The sequence below is a fragment of the Phalacrocorax carbo genome, chromosome 6, assembly GCF_963921805.1.
Source record: "Phalacrocorax carbo chromosome 6, bPhaCar2.1, whole genome shotgun sequence".
NCBI classification, from domain to species: domain Eukaryota; kingdom Metazoa; phylum Chordata; class Aves; order Suliformes; family Phalacrocoracidae; genus Phalacrocorax; species Phalacrocorax carbo.
The window spans coordinates 58,888,400-58,902,051 of NC_087518.1; the positions used below are offsets into that span (position 1 = coordinate 58,888,400).

Below are 13,652 nucleotides of genomic sequence, written 5' to 3' on the forward strand. Positions count from 1 at the left end.
TCTTCCCTGATGGTACAAAGCCTGCTCACCTCCTCTCACTGCTCCTCTTCCTCAGTCAGCTCCCTAGCCAGAGCCCACCATGCCCAACCCACACTCACAGAGAAGCTCTAGACACCTAGAAACTCCCTGAACAGTCCTTCTGGGTAATGCCATCAATCTTGGTACAGCTCCTAATAGGAATTATTCTATATGAGAAAATTAATTCCTGCCATACGGTTACTCAACATCGTATTAGCTTATGCTAGATCTCAAAAGGCTGATGTCATATATTATGTGTCATGTATGGGGGCAAGGTACCACATAAAAGAATTTGGGAAACTTCCAAATAACAGTGAGCACAACTACCTTGTTTATAATAATGCCGTTGAAGGGATACAGAAGTTTCCAATTTCCCCAGCAAAACCAGATCCATTCCATCAGTATTCACCATGCAACTTTTTTTTTTATCTTTCTCAATGCTTCCCACATAGATCTAAAGAGGGTAGCTGAGGGTTTTGGGGGACAGGGGGGAATCTGTTTGGATTTCATTATTCTTTTGGGATTTTTAAATTTAATATATATATTCTTCAGCGTGACAAAAGATGTTGTTACAGGATGTTTGATTATTGCACAGCTTTTGGCTCTACAAACAGGAGATATGACAGAAAATTGACAAGATATGTTATTTACTCACAAAAATATATATTGATATAACAAGATTTCAGAATAAATTCTTTTGGAAATAAAGGAAAAAAGAAAGACATCCAAAAGACATCCTTTTCACAGGAAGAGCTGCTTGTGTTTTTTATATTCAGGTCATGGCAACAACTACAACTAAGCATTTGGCTGGCAGCCTTTAATTTAATTCTGTTAAAGTGAATTTCCTCCCGTTTTCATCAGAGAATAATTTGCAGCAGACTGCAACCCAAACAGAATCAAAATCACAGCCTCCCCATCTGCCTATTGTTAACAATAACCCACACAGCAAATAATCTCGTTACCTTTAAAAAAAAACAAACAAACATTAAAAGTGTTCTTTTAAAAAAAATTGCATATAATGCAGTAAACACATTTCACCCAGTATGGGAAAATTTTCCTAATCCATGGAGAAGATAACTAGCTGTAATACAATTGTAAATTCTAAACAATAATTTTTGACAGTGTTGTGGATAATAATTCATAACATTTGGAAACTATATTTCAGAGTTAACCCATACGGTGCACATCACCCATTTGTGTGAAACTCGTTTGTTCCCATTTACCCTACTTCCAAATTAACAAAAAGGTATTCCATTCATTTTCGTATGCATATACATAAGTATCATCCCCGTCATTACACTGTGACTCCTGCTTCACACCATTCATCACATTCCTATCCTGCCTATGCATAACCTTTGGGTCTCTCTTTGCCCCTATGACACAAGATTCAATCTACTCCTGTGCGTCTCTGGTCTACACTCTAGTATCAATTATATCAGAAAAAAAATCTGAAGTCTTCTCTGACTGCTTACTATAATTTCAGATTTCTACCTGTGAAAATGAGCATTCTCTTTTATACAAGAAGTGAATCTGAAGTTCCTGTAACTCCTGTAAAATGAGATGAGCTTTGTTTCCCACTGGGCAGATAGCATGTGGGGATGCAAGAGGCCTAAGACAGTAGTGATGTCCCATTAGCCACGTCTTTAGGTTCAAAGGAGCTGGAGTATCCACAAGTGACTCCTGTGTAGTACAGGTGCTTTATCGTCCTCCCTGTCCACTGTGTGCCCATGAACCATGACCTGCTGAGCATCTTCTCTGCACAACCGTGCCTGTGCAGGGTCAGGTGCTCAGTCACGCTCCCTTCACACTTGCCAAGTGGGAGTAAAAAGTGAGAGAAAGATGAAGGATGTCAGCACAGAGTAAGAAGGCTACAGGTGCTGACTGGGGAGTTAGTCAATTCCATTGAAATATCATGGAGCTAAAATTCTGCAGAACACCAAGTTGGATATCACTCTCACTTTACCTACAAGAAAATGTGAACAGCTTGCCTTGCCAAGCCATGCCGCAAGGCCAAGCCAAATACAGGGTTAGAATTGGAGAATTCGTGGCAGCCAGTCCATTACCTCATACTGCACACTGACTTCAGCTACAAAAATAAAATTAATAAATTGTGGACAGTTCCATTAAGTTAATATTCAAGCAGATAAAGCAAATTTACAAATAAACCTTTAAAACACAATCCACTTTTGCTGGTTCTAAAAAACCACAGAGATAAAATTTTGCTGAAAATTTCCAGTACAGTAAAATCAACACACATTTGAAACAGATCTAGTAACAACTTGTTGGGGGAGGGAGGGAGAAGAGCATATATATAATTCTGGGCTAGATTCCCAGCCTGTTTAATATTTGTAATTAAAAGACTGACAAAAGGACATAATTTTTAAACAGCATTGTTTCTGCAGTTGGATCAGAGTCGGTATTCACATGTTGTGCTGAGTCAGTCACTTATATTCATAACTGAGTCCAAAGCAAAATTTAATCAACAATAAAAGCTTTTAATCCTTTTATAACGTGCTTGGCAAGCTCTTCCCAGAAATGGCACTGACTACACACATCCAACCTTAGGGGCACACTTACTCCCCAGTGATGATCCAAACAATTGATAGGACACTCTGACCCCACAATAACTTTTAGCTGTCAAGAAAAATAGTCCACGCTGCACTCTGGGAGATCCAAAAAGGGTGATAAATCCCTTAATATTAAAGTATCCTTCATCAAAGAGAGAAAAGCCTGTTGCCATTTCTCTTCCTATCCCTGTTCAGAGGATGTCCCAATCAATGCAGATTAAAAGCACTTTTCCCCTGAAAGAAAGGTAATGACAACACTTACAACTGGGATTTATCAACCAGGGACATCTCCAAAGGAAAGGTTGGCAAAACGAACCTACCTTTTCTTTGTTAAAGCAAGCACCGTGCCAACTCTGTCCATTACAAAAAAATGAGGCACTCCGGGCCAAATTATATAGCGTTACTAACATTGATACAACCTTGAAATAACTGCACTGTCTTGGTTTTGTAAGTTCAGATTCAGAATGATTCAAATGAAAGCAGAAGTTAACCCGGTGTTTTTACTTACAAAGCATTCCTGTTATCTGCACTGACCCAGATGGCTGCGCTGCACCACTGCTTAAACGCTGCACTCGTTTAATACGTGCACATCATTCCCACGGCACATGGGTGAGGAGAGAAAGCAAATACTGCATTTAAACAGTGCGGGGGAAGGTAAGAATTTTTTTTTATATTGTTTCAGATACATTATCTTTTAATTGTATATTCAAATTCTTGCTTTTAATCTGCATATGTGATGATAAGCAAAATTTATATATTAATAATCTCAAAGTACTATATCTTAGGATTTATGCTAGAGAAACATGTCCCACTCCTCTTGATTATTTCAGAAGTCTTGAGACCAAATCAGTATACTTGCTGTTGGTTTTCTCCTGTTTGTTTTCTAAGTAAACTCTGGCAGAGGCAGCATAATCTTTATCAGAGTCTCAAGTTTATCTGGACAATATAACTGCTTCAGACTTACAAAATGAAGAACCAAGTAACTGAACTGAGGAAGCAGTGGAATAAACAGGCAACAGGAGAACTCCGTCACCCAATAGCATTTAGTAAACCTGTACAAAGGAGAAGGGAAACTTGTTGAAAAGCAGCTAAGCTGTCTTAGCTATTACATCTCTTTTGCCATTCAGGTTCGATACATGGGAAGTGGCAAACAAAATAAGGTACATAATCATAAAGCATTTCTCAAGGAAGTTTCATCTCAATATTTTAAAGTTACCTTGCAGATGACTAACTTGCACAACACCATGTGGAATGAGAAAGCATCTACTGTCTGTATTTTACAGAAGGGAAAATGGAGCAGACTGCCTACAGTCACACAGCATGGTGGCTGCACAGCTGGAATAAGAATCCAAAAGTTCAGGATTAAATCGCTAGACCACAGATACATACTTTGTCTTCTGAACTGCAGAGGAGGAGCTGAGCTCTAGTGTCACCTGAAAAGCTTCAAAGGAGCAACTCGACTGTGTAAATATTTGTTGGCTTGATGTTAATTTAAAAAAATAAAAGCCTGGGTGGTTATACCCAGATTTCAAAATGTAGGCAAGTTCAAAATTTTGCACCATCAACTTTGATAATTATTAACTTAAGGACGTGGTCTTTAAGACTGCTTTGGCACTTAAGGTAAACTGCGGTGTATTCCCCATAAATCTGAGGATTAACTTGAGACAAAAATTGCTTATCACTTTGTTTGCTCTGAAAATGACATGAAAAAGAAACTAGATAAAATTTCATAATATCGAAGACACAATTTTAAGATGAAGAACAAATGCCTGCAGAAAAATAAGGTGAATGAAATCACGTCTAGGATTTCACAAAAAACCCCAAACAAACCCAACAAAAACCACAAAGAAAAAAAAACCACCCAAACCACCAAAAAACCCACAACCAAAAAAAAAACCCACCCAAAAAACCCAGGTGGAATTAGCAGAACAGAAATGGAGAACTGCAACACAAACAGAAATCCCAACGCAGGGAGGCCAAAGATAAGGGTAGCTGTAGTTAAGAAAACTCACTCAAAATGCATCACAGATGAGTACTTTGCACAGAATACAACTTGAGGAAAGTACACAAAAGGACACTGAAAAGAGCTGCATGAGGAACAGTTTGAGAAGTGAGAAACTGGGGCTTATTACCAGACCTGAGATGTTAATAAAAAGCAAAAGAACTCTGTCTTTTCAGACTAACATAGACAGGCTCCCCTTTGGCAACAGAAATGCACAAAAAGTTAAGCTTCTGAAAAGCAGTGGAATACAAGATGAGTGAAATGCAGAACTATGTAGCACCGCTGAAAAGACACTAGTAGCTAATTCTCACCTTGTTAAGCTATAGAACAGGGACAGAAAATTTCAAAGCAGAAAATGCCGATCCACAAAACAAGAAATAAGTCTGCAAATCAAGTTCCCACTGGAAAACAAGCATAAAATTATGAAAACAAAGATGAAATTATGACACATACTCTCAAAAAGTGATTTTAAGAATAACAAAAAAGGGGGATTTTTAAGAATAGCTTTAGTGAAGGGAGTCATCACTCTGGGTATTTTTGAAGGATGCTTGACGCAAATCTTATGCATTTCTGAAACAAAATTTGCTACACTTTGATGAAAAAACAGATCCAATTAACAACAGAAAGTCTTGAGATGGCCTTGAAACAGACTCCCATCTCTCCAGAAGTCAGATGTACTCCACTTTTGGCAAGAGGCACCAGCTGGGACTTCTCCAAACATCCTGTCGCAGTGCTCAGAGATTCCCTGTGACTCTGCATAGGTTTGGCACTAACCGGGAGCACTCTTGACATTTGTCAAGCATTTGTCACTTCAATCCTCCAGGAAAAAAAAAATAAAAAAATCTGTATATGTGATTACTGAAATGGATTTCTGGAAGTGTTGAGGATCTCCTCCAAGGTGCTAATGCTCCAATTATTTCAGTGAAAACAGTCAACAGCACTATCAGAAAGGACGTCAAATGGGAATTAAGGATGAAAAGCACCTTGCAGTCATGATTTTCGTCCTTGTGAGGTATGAAGAAAGCACTCTTGACCATGACTGCAATAATCTGCATTTATTAAAAATGTTCTTTTGACCATCAGTCAGTACCACTGCAGTGACTGGCCTCCAAATGTACGTATTCAGGAAGCAGGAAAAATATGGGGAAAACCCCTCACAAAACCGAAGTCACTGCAGATGCCTGGTTTTATGTATTTTGCTTTCTGAATAAAACATAACAATAAACATAGAAATAAAGTAATAATAACATAGAAATAAAGAATAAATCAATAAGCAATTAATAGGCAATGTGTGGTACATAAATACATTACATAATAAAACTGTAAGTATGAGTGATGAAAATATAATTTTGCACTTATTCCAAAAGAAGATATTAGAAGGAATTTGAACAAATAAGATGCCATTCTAATCACTTCCTAGGCTCATCACCAATTGCATCATCACAGAAAACAATGACTAAGAGCCATAGACCGTACACCAGGTATTTTAAAATTACTATTAAAAAATTACTTATGCAACACAAAGAAAAGCGTTCAAACTTTTTCATCAAAAGACTGTGTACACCTCACAGCTAGCTCTGCAGCAGCTGTTCTGTTAATAGAGCTACACAGAATTAACACTGTCTGTAGAGTTGACATTGTACTCCCTTGTAGGAGTGACTTGGTATGATTGCTCTTGTCCCCCCAACTCCTCAAGACACTGCCCTTGGGAATTACTCCTACCTACCCAAATACACTTGAGAGAACAGAACATGTATTAGTCCAGCAACAGCCATAAATAAGACAACTGGAAGAGGTTCTTAACAGCAGTCTTCCTGCCGGCAGCCTGACAAACAGAGAGGGGCAATTCTCCAAAGCCCTGATAGTCACATGGAGATTACAGCCCCCACTGGGGAAAGGGCAGAGATACAGAAGCATCTACAATGTGAAGCATTCATTTTCATGTTAAGAAAGCCAATTTAAAAAAACTCTATTTGTAAATTACTGAAAAGAAACACTCCCTGAAAGAGTTCTTTTTGGGATCCTCAGGCCCTGTGCATCTCAGCATTTTTCCTGACAGTTCCAGGAGTGCTTTTCTTGCCACACTGCACAGATGAATCATTATAGCAGTAAGGCTGTAATAATCCCCACTTCAAAGGAGATAAAGAACCTGAAACATACAGAGTGTGTAAGGGTCCCATTTAGGCAATCTGGACACGACAACCTCTTTCCCTGTAGCCTTCTACAATGTCTTACTCCCAAAAAGTATATCTACTGTAAAGGTTCTTACCAAAAGATTATGATATTCCCAAACAAACATCCATGGAAGCTCTGCAAATTTGGAAATGGACTTTCTAAGTTCACTGAAGCTCAAACCTTACAAAAATTAATTGGATATACAGTACATAGCACTTTTTCATAATGACAGAAGTTAATGCTGAAACCCAAGTTGTAAAAAAATCTCTCAAAGAACACTTCAATTTCATAATTAATTCCTAGATTTTTTTTGTTTGTAATCAATGGAAAAGTCCTATAGGACGGTTCTGGTTTTGGCCTGCCATTGATGTACTTGCTGTCTTGTGTCAAGGTATTCCTACCTCAGTTTCATCTCGTGTTTAAAACTAGCAAAATGGCACCTGAGCTGAGTGAAAATTTTCTAAGTGCCAGCACAACCGTACTCCAAGAAACTTTTACTCCCTGAAACAGAGCACAAAGTTGAAGAGGAGCAAACATAAAAGCCAGCTTGCAACAGAAGTGGACTTCAGCCAGTCCCAGAAGAGGAAAAGTCCAAAGGATGGAACCAGGTCCAGGCGCCAGCAAAGGTTAATCTGATGTTTTTGCTTAACGTACCACATTTCGTTAGCTCACAAACCCAAGAGCGGTCCTGTTTCTCATGCAGCAGCTCCATCTGCTGTCCAAAAGGAAAGGTGGACTTTGCATTGGGACTACATTCACAGAATAAAAAAGGAAAGCTACCTGAATAATTTGCAGTATCTCTGGAAGATTTCTACATGTTCCCCAGTCAGTCCTCCTGCATGAACAGAGCCAACATCCGGCCTTTACCTACCTGTGTAAACCAACTAACCAAAATGAAAGTATGAGAGGAAATACCAACCATCTGAGTGTCAGGATTCTTCACTCATATACCTTCAGAACTAGTCTACTCACAGCAAACTCTGATTCTTCACTGCCTGCAGTCATTTAATGCCTTGCTATCCAAGGGTAGCATGTTACCAAATCACATCGGCAAGGCACTGACTGACTTCACCCCACAATAAATGTGCCCAAGTATTCAGAAACTACAAGTTGTTTATAGTGATTCTTTGTTACTTAAAAGTGGTTTGAGTTACACAAACAGAAATTTATTCTTCTGATGATCAACTCAATTCTTAAAAACAGAAGTTATTTTTCTTTTATGCAGTGGAGGGCCTTGAAATCAAACTTTCCACACTTTACATTCCTTTACCAGGAGCACTATGCAGAATTCTGTCCATTAACAGAACAGTTGTGGCAAGACCATAAGGACCCAGAGCCTGCAAATTCAATCAGACCTACTCCAAATCTTGTATAACTTAGTGATTCTTGGTCTGTGTTTACAACTGCTCCAGCTCCACAAGGGTTTATTAGCTCAGGGGTTGCATCTCCAAGGCAGTACATGCTGTAACCACTGAACCCTTTCAGTAACCGGCTGGGGTTACCTAGGCAGCGTTGCAGGAGCTATTTAATGATCAGCCAGCTCACGAGCTTTGGCTCACTGCTGGCCACAGGCACACGCCCTGACTTCCGGGGAATCACAGGGCGTACTTACCAGTGCGCCTCCATTACCTGAGTCACCTTGGTTATTCATTACATGCGGTATCTCAGCCCTTGATGTAATGGGTAGTGGACTGTGTATCCTAATTAGTTTATCTTATATCGATTTGATCAGCTTCCTTGTTCTTCAGGTTTTAGGGTGCACTTATTTTCATTTTCTTCTCCGCTCTCATGGATCTTGATGCTTTTAAATCAGGAAGTGAAACACAAGATTCTCACAAAACCGTTTCACTGTAGATCATGGGCCATGGTAGAGACCTTCCACCCCTGCCTGCTTTGGCCCCAGCTTGCAGAGCTGAGCTGGGGAGTCGCCCACCCCAACAGCAGAAAGCCTTAGGCTCTGCCTAGTCTTAGAACTCAGTTTTGGGGCAAGTTAAAGAAAGAATAACATCGTGCTCTTGTCTTTTGGGGTTTCTATTATGCCTACTCTTGTTTAAAAAAACAAAACAAAACACCAAAGACTGGTTTCAGACCATAATTACAGCTTTAAGGGAAAATCTTGTTGTACTGAATGCATTGGGGCTTTTACTGTCATTTTAGAACAGATATAGTTCAGTCATTGCTCCCTTTAAACACATTTAGTAATTAGCATTCACAGTATTTGGAGCAGTGATCCAAGTATACCGTAATGTTTTCAGCCACATTGAAAATATTGTCACGTAATAGAATATTATTTCCCCAATGTATTTTCTTTTTTGTTCTTTCCATTTAAAAGGGTTTTTTAAGGTCCCCAAAACATTCTCAGTCACTGACTTCCAGGTGTTATTTCCACATCCCATTTCTCTACCTGTTGGCTCACAATGAGCTGCTCTGCAGCATCTAGCAGAGACTGCACAGACACATTTTTACTGGTCACCCATGTCTGGTCTGTCAGATTCCCACACGGTATTTTTTTTTTGTCTCATGTGGCACTGGAAAGCCAGCAAAACGCTGCAGTGCACGGGATGCCCACTAAACATAACCACAGCTTTCTAGGCTCCTGTAGCTCAGATGTTATTGTTTAAAAAACAACAACAAAAAAAAAAACCTCAAAAATTGTGTTTAGACAGTCCCTAAAACCCTACAATGCTGGAAATCACCAATGTTAAAATAACTTGGTTCCAAGTAACTTTGGAACTGACTCAGGGTGGTTTCCATAACCTTGATACTGTGACTAAACAGATCTGGGTTTGGTTTTTTTTTTCCCCAGGTCTGAAATGTTGTTTACTTCAGAAGTGGAGTGCTGTTACATGCACATTATAAATAACTGGAATATGAGAAATTTCCATATTTGTTACAGCAAAATTTAATTCATCAGTGTATCACCTCTGTCTGTGTAGAAAGACGCTATCCTATAAAGACTTCATTATGCAAATTTACAGACATTTAGAGGAACAGATTCCCCAATATACTGCGGTTGTGAAATATAATTATATTCCCCCAAACGTAAAGATTAATACTGAAAACGCCCAAGACGGATGACAGCAAATATTTTGTATTGATATAGTGATGAACTTAAAAAAAAACTGGTCAGCCTTTCACCAGGAATAATGGCGTTATGGTGAGCGCTTACCGGCAAGCTGCGGGCCCCACCCGGGACCAGGCCGTGGGCAGCGCTCAAGCGGCAGAGGCTGCCTGGAGATTCGTTAATAGAGCGCTTTACAAGACTAAGCCTATCCATACTGGTTTAAAAAAGAGAAAGAAGAAGAGCCGTTCAGGTCCAACGCACGAGACGGACCCCCTCACAGCCCGCGCCCCCCGCACGCGCGGAGCGTCGCGCGCAAGCTCTATGGGCGGTGTGCAAAGAATCCAACAGGTGGCTCCGTGGCGCAATGGATAGCGCATTGGACTTCTAGAGGGTGAAGGGATTCAAAGGTTCCGGGTTCGAGTCCCGGCGGAGTCGCGTCTTCTCTTTTTCCTCCCCCCTCGCTTCTCTTTTGGCCGAAATCATCCTTCCACCCCCTCTCCCGTCCCTCACCTCTCCGCCGGAGCGAATCGGATCCTCCGACCTGGCGCTTCCCGGAGGCCGGCTACCGTCAGCGAGGCTCTCCGGGCCCGCCTCCCGGCGCGCCTGAGGAAGAGCCGGGGAGGCTGGGAGCGGGCGGAGACGCCGGCACCGGCCTCCATGGAGCGCGGCCGCGGGCGGCAGCCTGCGCTCGAACGGCCCCGTGGCCCCAGCCACGTTAAGGCGCTTCCCCGGGCAGGGAAGGAGGCGGAGGGCCGAGGATGGGCTCCGCGCCGGTGGGAGAAGGGCTGTCCTCCTCCCCGGCCCGCCATTTCCCCTCAGGGGCGGCCGCCGCAGGGCGGGAGGGCAGGCGGCTGGCAGCCGGCTCTCCGCCTCCGCACGCAGCAAGTCTTAAAAATGCAACAGAAAAGCCACCGAGCAAACCCCCGCAACAGCAACGGCTCCGCACATCTGTCAGTATCTACTGTTAGGCTGCTAGGAAAGTCTTTGGACAGTGATTTTACTGGAAAGTAAGACTGGCTTTCCTGGAGGCACTTCAGTGATGATCCCTGATACGTTCCTGTTTTGTTACTTTAAAGCAACAAAACAAGCCCACAAAATGCAGTAGGAAAACCTGAAGCGTTTAACACTTCAGTTAAAACCATATTTTCTTCCTAACTTACAGGTATGTGTAAGACAGAAGATGAAGAACCATTTTAATAAGAGCAACCAAATAAAATGAAATGGTTGGTAAGACCGAGAACAGGAGCAGCACTAAACCAACCCTGATTTTGCTCAGGATTGAATAAATTATAAATTCATCTGATTCATGATTTTACTAAATTTGTGGGGGTTTTGACAAATTGTTTTTAATCCTTCATGTGTGACTACCCTCTTTTCCAAACTGAAATAATGTTTTTTTTCCAAAGCAATAAGGGAAAAAGCCACGTAATTTAAATGAAACACACCATCAGGAACGTACCATCACTGTTTCGCAGCACAGTAACCCCCACAAGAATGCCATCTAACTATGAAAATGTATGTAGGCCTTTACAGAAACATCAAACTTTCTCAGAATTTGCAGATAAATGGCAAAACTAAAACCTCTCCACGTTAACCCCACAAAAAGCAACTAAATCAAGTGATGGAAGACAAAGTGTTCCTCTTTGTTCAGTCACTTCCAGCAACACAATTCAGTCCAAATACTATTTCCCTTTCTACTTTTTATATTTAAGGATAGCTTCATAAAATTTGATCAGTTCCAAGTGGGGGGAAAAAAAAATTAAGGCATAGGCTTCATATACATGTTTGCACATTACAAGCAAAGCTTACATAATCAACACTCTAAAAATGCAGAAGAGTCCAAAAGAGAAAACCGCAGGTTCAAGGAGCAGGGCATTTCCTGGAGGCAAGCACGGGGACAGCTCTGTGATACTGGCTGTATAAGAGATTTTAGCATGAACCAGAGTGGAAAAGTATAGGGACACGATTCCACAAAATATTTGCATGAAGAGGGTTTTGCGGAAAATGTTGCACAGACAACATACTTATTAGATTTCAAAATGCATTAAGAAAACCCTGCTTTGAGCAGGAGGCTGGGCAGGACAAGCTCTCATGGCCCTTCCAGTCTGGGTGATGGCAGGATTCCAAGTCTCAGCAAGACTTACCTAGGTAGGCTCCTGTGATAAAGACAGGCCTTTTTAAAAATTAGAGAACAAACCCAGTCTTATCACATGGAAAACAGCAATGATAAGAAGATACCTTCAGTTTTAAGGAGACTACGTTGATTGCAGAGAGATTAAAGACCCCCAAATAAGGAAAAAGGAAGAACCATGAGAACAATGAGAGCACGACAGAGAAGTGAGAAGTATTTTACTTCTGTTCCTAAATAACCATGCCCACTAGTGGCACCACACCAGCGGCCCCTCAGCCACTGCCAGCCTAATCCCTTTCCACGATAGCCTTTTGACTGCGACGTCTGAGACACCGACTGTGAACTCACAGGGCTGTACAACCGCTGCATACTCTCTGCCCCAAGGGCGAGAAAAAAAAGGAATACTATCAAAGCCGAGGGGAGCATGGACAAACAGGAGAAAGGAATTATTACTGGCCACACAAAACATTTCAGTGACATCCAAAACAGCAATAGGTGCATATATTAAGAAAACCAACATGGTACCTACTGCTCTTTAGTCTCAAGGAAGTTTCTTGTTAATAATGGTTTGTCAATAAAGGCAAAATTACAAATTAACAAATATTTCTGCCAGCTGTTAAAAGAAAATATTACTTGCATTTTTAAGTTTCTCGAACGATGCTAGTGTTTCACAAATGATTTTTTAATGTATTTGAGTATTTTCAGAGAAATCTGATAAGCTTATGCAATCACATGGTGCATTTTGTTATTACACTCGCCAGCAACTAAAACCTTGTGTTGGTTTCAATCAGATTTAACTGAAAGGTAGAGGACTCCAAAATACTGCCTATGCTTTTGTGAAAATCGGTGGTTAAGAAAAGGTACGCTAACTAGTGCCTTAACTGAAAGAGGCTGAAGCACAAGCCCACACCATAGCTGAACAGCAAACCCAACCTGCAAGCACCACCCTGCAGCCCCGCAAACGCTGTCTGTACATCTCACCTCTTGCTCACGGAGAACATGGACGCTTGCTGGGTCAGGGCGTGGCAAAACAGAAGACATCAGAAAAATCAAAGGGAAAGGATATAGAACATAAACCAAATCCCTCACTCACTATGTTGTACATGAAATAACTTCTGTAACCGGCTGTTGAGCAGCCTGAGCACCAGACGTTGAGCAGTTGCTTGCTGTGGAACACCAAAGCCTGCACTTCCCTGGTAAGGTCTTTCAGAGTCGTACGTTGCTTTTCCAAAGTTGCACTTGAACATCCCAGGGTGCAACAGAATGATTACTGTGGTGCCTTGTTTTCTTTCCTTGGTGCTCAGAATTAATTTTTTTGTGCTTCCATGTCTCATCCAGAGAACAAGACACCATAGTTGTTTTTATTGGCTTTTTTATCATTTATAGATAATCGAGATATTGGCATACACAGAATTGTATCAGAACAGCATCTGCTGTTAGCTGAGACTTGGGGACAGGTGGTTCTACTTCTACGTGGTTTGATGCTTCTCAATGAATTCACTTTATTTTGCGCACCATTCTTCTCCTGGCAGTCAAGGCTCTTTAAGGAATCTATGTTTCCATCTGTCTCTGGCAGCAAAACATTACAGTCAACTTCAGAAGAATATAAAAAACCCCAAAGGATTTGGGGAAGATTTCTTTCAAGCTTCAGTTCGTGATTGATATATACCATGATGCTCATTTCATTTTTGCTGT

The 13,652-nt window shown here is 41.0% G+C and overlaps 1 long non-coding RNA gene and 1 other non-coding gene across 2 annotated transcripts in view; one reads left to right on the top strand and one right to left on the bottom strand.

The window, feature by feature from the left end:
• LOC135313977 (uncharacterized) overlaps nt 1–10,688 on the bottom strand; it is a 15,106-nt gene extending 4,418 nt beyond the window's left edge. Inside the window, exon 1 of the long non-coding RNA XR_010373487.1 lies at nt 10,337–10,688. This is a non-coding gene — a long non-coding RNA (uncharacterized LOC135313977). The remainder of the gene's footprint in view (nt 1–10,336) is intronic.
• TRNAR-UCU (transfer RNA arginine (anticodon UCU)) lies at nt 10,177–10,261 on the top strand. The gene is given in 2 exon segments: nt 10,177–10,213; nt 10,226–10,261. It is a non-coding gene; the product is annotated as a tRNA-Arg (tRNA).
• Nucleotides 10,689–13,652: the final 2,964 nt, after the last annotated feature.